Below are 12,716 nucleotides of genomic sequence, written 5' to 3'. Positions count from 1 at the left end.
ATCTCACAGGGTCACATCTTCCCTTGCCTCATTCCCTTTCCCTCTTACTCTTGCTGTTCTGGGCTGGAGCCTCCTAAATAGAGTGCCTCACACTCTGCTGGGCTTAGGTTGCCTTTACAAACACAGTGATGGGGGAGCGAGTGGAGCAGAGGACAAAAATACAAGAGATATTTGAAGGTAGTATAGACACCAGTTTGGTGTCTGATCTTGTATGTGGAGAGCAAGGGACAAAGTGCATTTGAGATGACTCCTAGGTTTCCAGCTTGGACAACCAAGTGGCCAGCACTGGTACAATTCCTAGCACATACTAAACCCTTAGTCAATATTTACTGGATGAATAAATGCATGAATGATGCTACCATAACTAAGGCAAAGACTACAGGAGATATGTTTATCAACGTATCGTGTGTAGAATAATCTCAAAGAGATTTTACCAAACCAAGGGAGTGTTTCCAATTCTTTCTAATGCAGACATGTAAGAAGGAGTGAGTGACCAGTACCCTGGGAGGAGAAGTGAAATGTTGATCCCAGAAGAGTGCTGACAGACTGTCCACAGTTCAAAGAGACTTTATTCTTGTTGAATCTAGCATTGAACCTAATCTGTTCCAGACAATACAGCAGAGTTAAAACTATCTCAATTGTCCACTATTCACAGAGCTGACAGGTACAAATAATATAGTGTTAACTCCTGAACCACTCATTAATAAGCTATTTTCATTTTCATGAAAACCATAGAAAAACAGAGCTAAAGAGACTTCCAGAGATTATCTGGCCCAATTCCCCTGTTTCAGGGATGATTTGGCACACAGGTTTAGAAAAAGCACTGATACTTATTTTCCTGCAGGACTAACATTCAACTACCAAATAACAATATTATGTTATAGAAAAGCTGGCCAAGAAAAGCTTAAAGAACTGAAGAGTAAGGAACACTTTTGTTCAACTGTAACAGGGGTTACCTCCTGAAGGTACAATTTCTTTTTTGTGAAGTTAGGGATATTTTGGCCTAAATGGAATTTATGGGCAAGTATAAATGCTAGAGTAGAAAATGGGTGCAAAACAAATATTGTGCTTGGTGCTAAAACTAAAATTACTAGCCTGAAAACATAATGAAAACTCCAGTGCCAGTCACAGTAAAGCAGTATCTTATACTAAATTCCTTGAGAAGTGGAAAATCAAGTAAAGTCAAACATTTAAATAGGTTCTCTTAAAAAATATTCATACATTGCCTACTATGTTCCAGGCACTGTCCTAAGAACTTTACAAATATTATTTATTTAATCATTATAATAATCTTATTGGCCCCTTTCGCAGATGAGGAAACTGAGGCACTGAAAAGGTAAGTAAGTTGCCCCAGGCCACACACCAATGTGGTGGGTTGAGGATTCAAACTCATTGCCCACCTGCTTTGCATGGGCCACGCTGTTCAGACAATGAGCATGTTGAAACACCCAGCACAGAGCACTGATTTTACTAAGAAAAGCAGGAGGAACAGAGAGGAACTGAGAAGAGAGCAGATTTGTGTCTCCCATCCCATGTTTATTTCAGTACATACACTTGCTGAGTAAAATGGTAAACTAATTACCCACATTATTTACATTGTTTTCTTTCTCCATTTCTCTCTCCCCCTCCCCCATTGAGTGAGTGTACTTTGATCCCCATATTTATATGCACCTACAATTAAACTCCGTTCTAAGAGTCAAGATCCATCTTGGAGTAGGAGCCAATCAGAAAGAAGCCCACGAGACGCGGGATGCATGGCATTCTCCTGAGTTTACACTAACTGAGGGATACCTTGTTTTCCTACTGCTGTTCCAAGTGGAGACTTTATATTCATCCATTTGGCAATTATTTTCTAGGTGCCCTTTATAAGACAGGCACTGGTTTAGACTGGAGATGCTTTGTTGAACAAGATCGACCATTCTATTTTTTGTTTTTCACGCCCAGCACAGAGCTTTAACTTATGTCCCTGAGATCAAGACCGAGATGAGGTCAAGAGTCAGACGCTCAACTGATTGAGCCACCCAGGGACTCCTCAGAGCATACATTCTAGAGAGGAGACAAATAATAATCAAGTAACAGGTAGACATATAAGAGATTTGATGAGAAATATGAAAGGAACAGCTCTTTCTGCCCATGGGCCCTGTCCCTGTGCTTTAATAAAATCACCTTTTTTACACGAAAGAAAGAAAGAAAGAAAGAAAGAAAGAAAGAAAGAAAGAAAAAGAAAGAAAATAAACCAGGGTGATCGGTGAGAAAGTAGCTATGGCTATGTTGCATCTATATTAATGGGATGCTCAGGGGTCCGCTCTTAGGCGAGACTGGCCCAGATACCTGAATGAATTAAGGGGAAGCCCTGTGAAAATCTGAGTTGAAAACAGGGACCCTGAAGTAGGAGTCTGCTTGACATTTTTTGAGGAACAGTGACAAAGCTGGAATGACTAGAGAGGAATGAACAAGGAAGAAAGTGACAGAGGATGAGGTGAGAGAATCAGACAAGAGTCAAATCCCACAGGCTGTCATTGGGAGCGTGGGTTTTATTCCAAACGTGACGGGAGGCAGAGGATTTTGAACAGGAGAGTGAGCACATTTCATTTTTATTTTAAAAGTGTTGCTGCTGCTGCTTCACAGAGAATGAAATGTAGGGTAAGGGAGGAGATGCGGAGATAACAATTAGGAAGCTATTGCAGTAGGTTTGCCAAGAAACAGTGATGCTAGTATCGGAAGTGGTGAGAAGGGGTGGGGTTTGCCATGCATCCACATCCATATCCATAGGCATAAATTAGAGTGCCTGACGGGAATGGCTGATAGCATGTGGAGTGTGAGAGAGTGAGGAGTGTGGCGTGTGAGAGAGAAGAATCTAGGGTGACGGGAAGCGGGGGGTGGGGGGAGCTGCATTATTATTTGGAAATATCTCAGGGAAGACGATGACGGAAAATGGTATGGGAGATATTCTGAGGTAAAATGAGATTAGGGCTGTGGACACAAGGGCCACTGTCCTCCTTTCTTGGGGGACTTTCTTGTTAACATGCCAGGAGGCCCACAAAAGGGCACACTTCTCTCATCCGGTCAGAATCATGGACACCTTCTGTTTTAGCCCATTCTGCTGGAAAGTCTGAGCAGTCATGGCCAGTGGAGGAAAATTCTACTTTTTTTTTTGGAGGCGGTGGAAAAACTTAGTAGAGGAGGGATCTGTGTATATAGAATCTATGCTACTATAAACACATAGGTATGTACCTCCTAGATTTAAAATAGACACACCAGTGTATACAACATAAATATATCCACTGTGTGCATAAAAACATGTTAGCATTTACCTGGTTATAGGTACTTTACCTTGCTCAAGTCAGTACTGATCTGAGTTCCTTCATCACCGTCCCTCATCACCCAATGATGATCATTCTCAAGCCCAAAGTGTCTCCAAATCCCTTCCTTCCCTCCTGTGGGCCCTGGCATACCCAGGAAGTATCACCTGGACACCTCTAGAAACTAAAGAATGTTAGTGCAGGAAGGAAAAGGGAATCCAACCCCTTTACCTTACAGTGGAGGAAACAGAAGAATTTAAGATTCAGATAAATTCCAACAGCTGCCCTGTGTTCACAACAGCCTTTACTTTTTCAGACTTACGCCTTGTGTGCCATCTAAAATATTTCTAAACAAACAAACAAGAAAGAAAAGTACATTAAAAAATAAATACAATAAAATATTTCTAAGTACCCACATTTTCATTTGATATGGGCGCTGCCCTGATCAGATTCCTCTGGGAGAAGGAGATGTGTAGACAAGCAAAAGGCAAAGAAAGATGGTTTTTGCGCATGTTATCATCACCCTAGTGAAATCTTCTCAAAGAAGAGTGCTCTTCTCTGGGAAGTGGTTTTAATGGGGACACCCAGAAGTCAAATTCATGTTATAAAAAAGTCACATTCACGTACCATTGCCATTTCACCTAATTTCCTCTACTTAGACTGAAAGCTCTACCAGGGCAAGGATTTAGAGCCATGACTTCAGGGCTGCAGGTTCAGCAGGTATAAAGACTCATATTAAAGGGGTGAGCTCTGGAGCCTACCTTTTCCAACTGCCATTGCCCACAACTTTTATCTTAGTGATACACAGAGCCTGCTCTCATTGACCGTGATAATAACAGTACTGAATTCTTCCTGTGCATTGGGCTTTGTGTTACACGTTTGATTTGCACTATCTCACTAATCCTAATCCTTAAACCACCCCTGTGCTGTTACAGGCAGTTACATTTTATAATGGTGAGACTGAGGCACCAGGCACCAAGAGGTAGAGTACTCCGCCCCAGGTCACAGACTTAAGCAGTGGAAGAGCTATTCTTTGGACACTGTACCCTGACCGATTCATGGACTATGTGTTCTTTTGATTGTTCTCAGTGAAGCCCAGCAATCCTTGGGGAGAGGTAAACAAGCTCGTCCAGTTTCAGCTGGTGACTAGGGTGGGACCAGAGCCCTTTCATGCACTTTGCCCCTAATGGGGGAGATTTGCCATAAATTGAGGGCTGTGAATAGAATTGTTTATTTTATTTTGGTGGAGAATATGTGATGACTGGGGCTGTCAGATGAAGAAGAACCAACATCCTTTAGCATTTTCCTGACGGTTGTGGCTTTATTTTAGGATGTTTTTCTCCTCTGTTTTTCTAAATTGTCACAAAACATTTACGCAATGACCTGGGGCGTTGTGACACCCTTAGATGAAAATCTAAGGACAACTTGGATGAAGGACAGTTTGCAAGCAAGAACACCGCCCGCCCTCACCTTGGTTAAATAAATCAAATGGAAACGATTTGTTAAAATCGGAGGATCTTCCAAAGTGCCCTGACTCCTTGGCAAACACTGTTGCTTAGCTGGACGTCAAAAGTCCAGCTAGAAACACAAAACGTTGGAGGGGCGCGCCGGCCTGCGCCAAGCAGCCTCCTCCGGCAAGCTAGGGTTTTCCAGAAAGTCCGGAGGGCTTGTGTGGCTCCTCCCTCTCCGGGTTAGGAACTGGGTGAAAGAGCTTTAGAGGAGCACGGCTCGCCAGCTCCCCTCGTCTGGGAGGACGCCTCGGGCGGTCCCGGGGAGGCGCAAGGAGGCGGGGGCGAGTTGCGGCGCGGGAGGAAACGGCTGCGTCTCCGCGCCAGAGCGGCGGGCCCACAGGGGGGAACCCCGCCCTCGGTGCCCGCCCGATCAGCGCGCCCCTCCCCTCCCCTCCCCCCACCACCTCCCCTTCAGTTGTAAAATCCCACGAAGTGGGGCCGACTCGGGAGCCGGGCGGGCCCTTGGCTCAACCCCAACACCCCCAGCTCCCCAGACGCCCCAGCGCCGTCCTCGGCACGTCTCTAGCCTTCACCCACCACCCCACCACCCCTCCCCCTATCCCTCAGTGTGGCTCCAGCACTCCAACAGCCTCCGACCCCGGCTCCGGCATCCTCCCCACCCCCTCAAACAGCCCCAGCTACCCCTTCGGCTCAACCCGCGCGCCCCGGGGGCGGCTCCCGAGGCTGGACTCCAGCCGTTTGGCCTGCAGGGAGGAGCTGCAGCCGCGGAAGCCCCGCCCTTCGAGTTCTTGGACTCCCCCTGCCCCTTGAACATCTGGGTGCGGGGGGGTTAGTGTTCCAGATGTGGCTCCTGGGCGGCCAGATGTGCGCGCTCCTCCGCCCGGTGCCTGGCGGCCGGCGAGCCTGCCTGGACGTGTGGGAGGGGCTGGGAGTTTTTCCTCCGAGCTGTCTTAAAAGCCGGCGGAACCTCAGCCCCCTGGGCTTTCAGCCTTGGCCTCCAAGCGCTCCGCGACGCACGCCAAACGGAAAAAATGTCCAACCCATCCCCGCTGCCCAGCAGCCCTCGGAACTTCTCAAACCATCGGGGAAAATAGAGCAGCTTTACAGGATTCCCCAAAGAAAAACCCTTGTGTTTAGACCAAGCAGGCCTAGCGCTGGCCCTGGGACTCCAGGTGCGCAGCCAGCAAACAGCAGGTGTGGGAGAGAAGTTGCAATCGAGTTGCATCTGGGGCTTGCCCTAAAGCGCTCTTTGACCGGTTATGGATTTCATTTTTGAAGTTGGAGGTCGTCTTCCACCTGGTACAAGCAGTTCGGGACGGGAGGAAAGCCAAGTGAACCCTGTGACTCAAACCCCTTGGAATGTGCCTGGAATAATAATGGGAACTTGAAAGGGTTTTATGGCCGAGGTAGCTGGTGGAGACGAGGCTCCTGCTCCTGCAGTTGGCGGGCGGCCGAGGGGGGCAGTATTGCCTTTTGCAGTGCGGCTGCATCTGCTAACAGGACAAAAATAGAGCATCTGGTTTAAGTCAACCAAAAAGCACTTCTATCAGCTTAACCCACCGTCTTATGGAACCGACAGGGCAGGACAGGCCAAATGTATTCCCGGTGCTCCCAGTAATGGCTAAACGCAATCATATTTTACCACGGGTATTTCTAAGTGTCCTAATGCACAGTTGTCGTTATTTTAATGTTGCAACTTAGACTTCCTTTTCTGAGGTTGTGTGTGGGCATCTGCTCAAGTATTTACATTTGCGAGAAACGTTCTGAATATGTTGCCTTTTATTTCTCTCTCTTTCAATTTATGTTGTTGAACCATGAGGCCCTAGAATAGCAAAAAGAAAAAGTATCTGAGGCCAACATATGGGTTGTTTACACTACTAAATATATAGCCGTATTTCCCTCCCTTAACGCCCTACTCAGAATTCCAAAGGCAAGTTGGAACAAAAGGAAAATGTGTCTGAGTGTAAAGAGAGAATTTGTGCCAAGAATTACAGTCACAGGGTAAATAACCTTGTTTTCTCCTTCATCAGTGGCCGCTACCAAATCTCAATCTTGGAAGGTGGCCAACAGTCTGTCTGGTGGAGGGTGCTGCTAATTAGAGAGAGCCCATAAACCTCTCTGTCAAAGAGGGCATATGACCTTCCCTTCAAGTCTAAACAATAAAGCTGGCGAACTGCAGACTGCACTCCACACTGGCTGCCCTGAGGATTCCCTAAATAGGAACAGGATGAAGGCCAGGCTTAAGAGGTTACCATAGCTCTGCTCTCACACTTTGAGGAATTGGTCACTCCACTTCCCAGTATAACTTGTTTCAATTACCCTCTACAATCTATTTAGAGGAGAGCAGCTTGCAGAGAGAGCTCATTGTCTAATCTAAATGAGGAAGCAATTATTGCTTGCCACTGTCTCATGTACTTTGAGACTGTCCGGTCAAATATCAACCACATCTCATGCAACTGTGCTTTGCACTTTGGAAGATGTATCCTTTTAATGACAATTACTTCCCCTTGTTTTTCTGAAACTCCCCCTTTCCTAGTAAGGTTACAATATTAAGGGCTTTTCCCCCTCTTCATGCTTCAGTGTCTTTTCTAATTTTAGAATGTAAGTTATGGTAAGGTAAAGACCACAACCTCTCCTCTACATTGGCTAGTGTTAAATATTTTAAAAACTATTTTTTGGTTTTTTGTTTGTTTGTTTTTCAGGCATCTTCTCAGACTATAGCAAAACAGAGTACCCCAAGTCTTTCCTTCTTTGTCTCATTTACCTCCCTGGGAGCCCCCTGCAAGTTTGCATTTTATACAACATGTTGCAAACTATAAATAATACAGCACCATTTTCTTCCAACATATGGAAACTGTCCCCTGCTATGTATACTCACTGTACTTGCTTTGGACTTAAAAGACTGAAAGGAGTTCATCTCCTATGTAAAGAGGCATTTGGCCTTTTTTGTATGTTTTATTGGTTAAAACCCAGTAGGGAACAATGCACAAAAATTCTTGTGAACGGAGCACATAAAAGGGTTTACAAGGTGTGGTTTGAAGAGAGGAAGCCACACAGCAAGTGCTGGTGGAGAGAGGAAGGAAGGAAAGCACTTCCCGGGAGGATACTCCTCCCGTTGAAGCTACCACCTCTCTTCAGATCTCTTCCTGTTTGTCTCCGCCAATAATTAATAGTAAATTATCTGTCTTTCTTTTTTTGTCTCCATTTGCAAATCATCCTTTCTCTCCTTACTGAAGCTACTCCTAAGAGTGAAATCTATTCTTAACATCAAATGACTCAAAAACTTCACTCCATTCAGTTTTCTAAGAAATAATCTGAAAATATTGCTTTAGCACAGATACGCTAAGAATCTTCCTCTAGGTGAGCTGTTAAATATTCTGTGATCGCCAAGATAACCAAGTGTAATGGAGTTAACAAGGGTCTGAAGCCACAAGTGTTGTGCCTGGGTCCTAGGCTGGTCAATATTGAGTCCTGGTTTCTCTATCTACAAAACAGGGATGACACCTCTTCCCAAAATGTGAAAACAAACTGATACGCAAATGTTAGGTTACCACAGGTGAATACGAGAGACATTAAAAGCCTTACAAAGTACTGTTCTTCCTCTTCCAAACCAACCATGTGCTGCAACAATCCTTTTCTTTGTAAGATAAATAAAACCCAGGACTTGTAATTTTTACATATAACTTTATATTTCAAGGTAAATATTTTCTTTTGGAACTTAATTAAGAATACTGTGATGGTTAATTTTATGTGTCAACTAACTAACTAGGCCACAGTATTCAGACGTTTGGTCAGCGGTTTGTCTAGATGTTACTATGAAGGTATTTTTCAGATGAGATTAATATTTAGTTTATCAGTAGACTTTGAACAAAGAATATTACACTTCATAATGCGGGTGGCCCTCATCCACTTAGTCGAAGGCCTGAAGAGGAATTTACCTACCGTAGACCTTGGGACTGGAGCTGTAACATCAACTCTTCCTTGGGTCTCCAGTAAGCCCTCTGCCCTGCAGATTTGGCACTTGACGACCTCCACACTTGCATGAGCCAACTCCTTAAAATAAGTCAGTCTCTCTTCCTTCCTCCCTCTTTTTCTCTACACATTTGTGTACGTGCACACTTGTGCGCGCACGCGCGCGCACACACACACACACACATCTATTGGTTCCATTTTTCCGGAGAACTCTAATATACATACCTAGTATTGATTCCTGCCACTACCACGATCTGTCGTAGCAGTCAACTTTAGAGTAACTAGGCCTAACATTCTGAAGGGGGAAAAAACCTCCACCTATTATCCCATATTCTTTCTCAACACTTTGAGATAGCCTCATGGCAAAACGCATTATAATTCAGCCAGATATTCTAACCTGGCTTCATCAACTCTCACTCACTTCTTCCAAATTTAGCATTAAACAACGCTTGGAGGAGAAAAACTTCTTTCCCAAGGCTGATGTGCAAGACCATCTGCCCCTGCTGAAATTCTGCCTTCGATAAAAGGTATGCCCTGAGTATTGCAGGTGAGAGATGATGATGGCTTAAACTAGGTTAGTAGGAGGGGAGGGGAGTTTAACAAATTCAGGATACGGGCACACCTTGTTTTATTGTGCTTTGCTTTACTGAACTGCATATATGTTACTATTTTTTTACAAATTAAAGGTGGTGGTAACCCTGCATTGAGCAAGTCTATTAGCACCATTTTTCCAACCTCATTTGCTCACTTTGTTGGGTTTTTGTGTCACCTTTTGGTAATTCTTGCAATATTTCAAACTCTTCCACTTTTATATTTGTTATGGAGATCTGTGATGAGTGATTAATGATTAGCATTTTAAAGCAATATTTTAAAAATAAAGTATGTATGTTGTATTTTTAGACATAATGCTATTGCACATTTAATGGACTGCAGTAAAGTGTAAACCTAACTTCTATATACATAGGGAAACCAAAACATTTACTTTGCCTTGCTTTATTGTGATACATGCTTGACTGCAGTGGTCTAGAAACAAACTGGCAATTTCTCCACGAGTAAGCCTGTATATTTTGGACAGAATCAAAATACCAATGTACTGGATATAAGAAGTAAGGAAAAGAAGGGAATCAAGGATTAAAAACAAAACAAATTGGGGCACCTGGGTGGCTCAGTCGGTTAAGCATCCGACTCTTGGTTTCGGCTCAGGTCATGATCTCAGGATTCCTGAGTTTGGGCCCCACATTGTGCTCTGTGCTGACAGCACGGAGCCTGCTTAGGATCCTCCCTCTCCCTCTCTCTGCCTCTTCCCCCCTAGGTGCACTTTCTCCCTCCCTCTCTCACACACAAAATAAATAAATAAATAAATAATAAAATTTCATTTTAAAGCATTATCTTATAAAAAGCAAAACCAGACCACGAGGAGAGTGTTTCAAGGCTAGAATATCTATGGGTAGGTAAAAGGGAGGAATGTTTTCCAGGGAACAATAAATCAATCTCTGACATGATTTTCATTGCATAAATCTTTCTCAAGAAGAGTGAACCATTTAAAGGGAGAATAAAATGGGAAAAATGCCACAGTTCATATATTCATTGTGTTCTTTTGAATTTTTATTTAAATTTCTAACTCCTTTGGATCACCACGAGGATGTACGTCCTAATAAAGCTGAAAACATAACTCCATTTGGAAATGCTTTAACACATTATATATCAAAATGAAGTAACACAAAGAAACTTTTTTAAACATGGGATTTCTCTCTAAAGCTTAAATGTGAGGCAGACAGATGTCTGACTTTAAAACAGATGGAACCTCAGAACATTTCCAGGATACATAAAACTGAATTGTGTTATATTTTATGTCTGAGGCAGCTAACCAATACAAATTGATAGCTAGGGTTTCTGTACTTTTTTTTTAAAATCTTCCCATTCCAACATCCAATTTAACAATTCAATGTTTCTTTTGTAATCCTGTGACCATTCCGGAATGTATATGATTTTTTATAATTTGTTCTGTGATTTGGAATCTTTACTGTGTGCATATGTCATCTATTATATACATACATAAATATATATATATTATATATATATACACACACACACAAAATATTACATACATACTCAATAATAAATATTATAAACTTATGGAACCCAACATAGGTATTCTGATACACACACACAAATACAAGTTGTCACTAATAAAATGAGTTTATTTTATATTAAAGTTTTCAAAAAACACATCTGTAAAATTACCCCCAGACTAGGCCTAAAGATAGCCTTTACAAAGAGTTTAAAAAATTATAAAACTGCTTTCTCTTAACTATTAAAGTACACAGATTTAAGAGGTGTTAGAGGTGAAAATGTTAATTCATGGTCAATTTTTAAAAAGTTAATGTACAATAAAACTGTAGGACACTACCAGTAGACGAAATCTTAAGCATTTAGAGGAAAAAGCCATATTTTTCTTTCACAAAGTTTTACTCAGTAAAACTTAGTAAACTTAAGTAAATGTAAATGCTGTTTACTAAGAAATATACACTGCCTACCACAGTAACAACTATCGCCTCAAAATCACCAAATTGCTTTGTCAATGAACCAGCCTATACGGACAACATTTAGGAAACTGCTTGTCAATACATATTAACTCCTTAATCTTCCCAATACGAGAAAATCAAAATAAAAATTTAGTCCATTCCAATTAAACATACAAATTACTAATATTTCATAGAAGGTAACATTGGGTTATTTTTAACAACACAAAAGTTCAAGTATTACAGAAGCTCAAACTGTGTTATTTAAAAAAAAGACATGAAATAAAATGTATTTATCTAACCAGTGTTTTACAGAAATTTGGAGTATTTACATATTTTATAACACTGTAGAAATCTTTGGTGGTGACATATGGATTAGTTCCCTGAACATATTTTAATAATTTTGTTCCATCAATCTGTATAGTCAAGTACTTATAATTAGCAAATGCTGACACTTACCACTTTCTAGCCAAATCCACGTACATATATGGAATAGTGAATCGTGTGGAGGGAATCTTGTGCAGGACCTAGGTGGGTTTACATAATTAATTACTTAGCAATAAGACATACTTCTGGCTCTTTTTTATCCCAGAAAAAGCATGGTAAACTGAAGAATAGATCAACTGTCACTTCCAAAACCTCTGGAAATAGTTAATATTAGTGCACAAGTTGAAGAAATATATAATAAAACACCGGCTACAATTTCTGCATAAACTTCAACAGCCACCAAAATAGCGCCCTTAAATAGGCTTGCGCAGCGTCTGATGCCCATTCACCAAATGGTGGTGGTGGGAAAGCAAGGCACTGTGGTCTAGAGATAAAGTTCCTTCTTTTAAAAGCAGTGGATTCAAAAGCAGAGAAACAAAAAATGGCCTGCTCCACTTTAAAAGAGGCTAAGATTTGTGAGCTTGTCATACAAAGTTCAAAGGAAAGGGCATGCTAAAACACACACAAGAGAAAAGCAGCAAAATCTCAGAAATGTAAGAAAAGGAGAGAAAGGAAGTAATAGGACAGCAAAATGACATCCACTGCCTGTAAGGATGTAACAGGAGAAATAGATCAGAGGGAACACTGTGTGGAGAGAGAGATTTAAAAAGGACATTCATTACCTCTTTGCGACTGGTCTTGTCTTTCTTTGTAGGAGTGCAAAGGGATAAATAATCCCTCCGATTTACAGCAGTATTTATGAGTTTACTATAATTACAGAATAGGTTTAATACTTTAGTCTTAGGAAACATAAAATGGCACAGAGCGGCCCCCAGAGGTAATGTTTTTATATAAAGTCACTTACATGACTTTGTCAGGCAACTCGAGATGACGCTGCCTTTGGGTAGGAAAGACAAACGTGGTGTAGCATTTACATTGGTAACTCTAGGACTAGGCAATGTAAATAAAAACTCTCTTCCAAGAGTTTATAATCAGGATTTCTAGGAATTTTGAACACAAAT

The sequence above is a fragment of the Leopardus geoffroyi genome, chromosome D2 (assembly GCF_018350155.1).
Source record: "Leopardus geoffroyi isolate Oge1 chromosome D2, O.geoffroyi_Oge1_pat1.0, whole genome shotgun sequence".
NCBI lineage: Eukaryota > Metazoa > Chordata > Mammalia > Carnivora > Felidae > Leopardus > Leopardus geoffroyi.
This window is presented reverse-complemented; position numbering follows the sequence as displayed.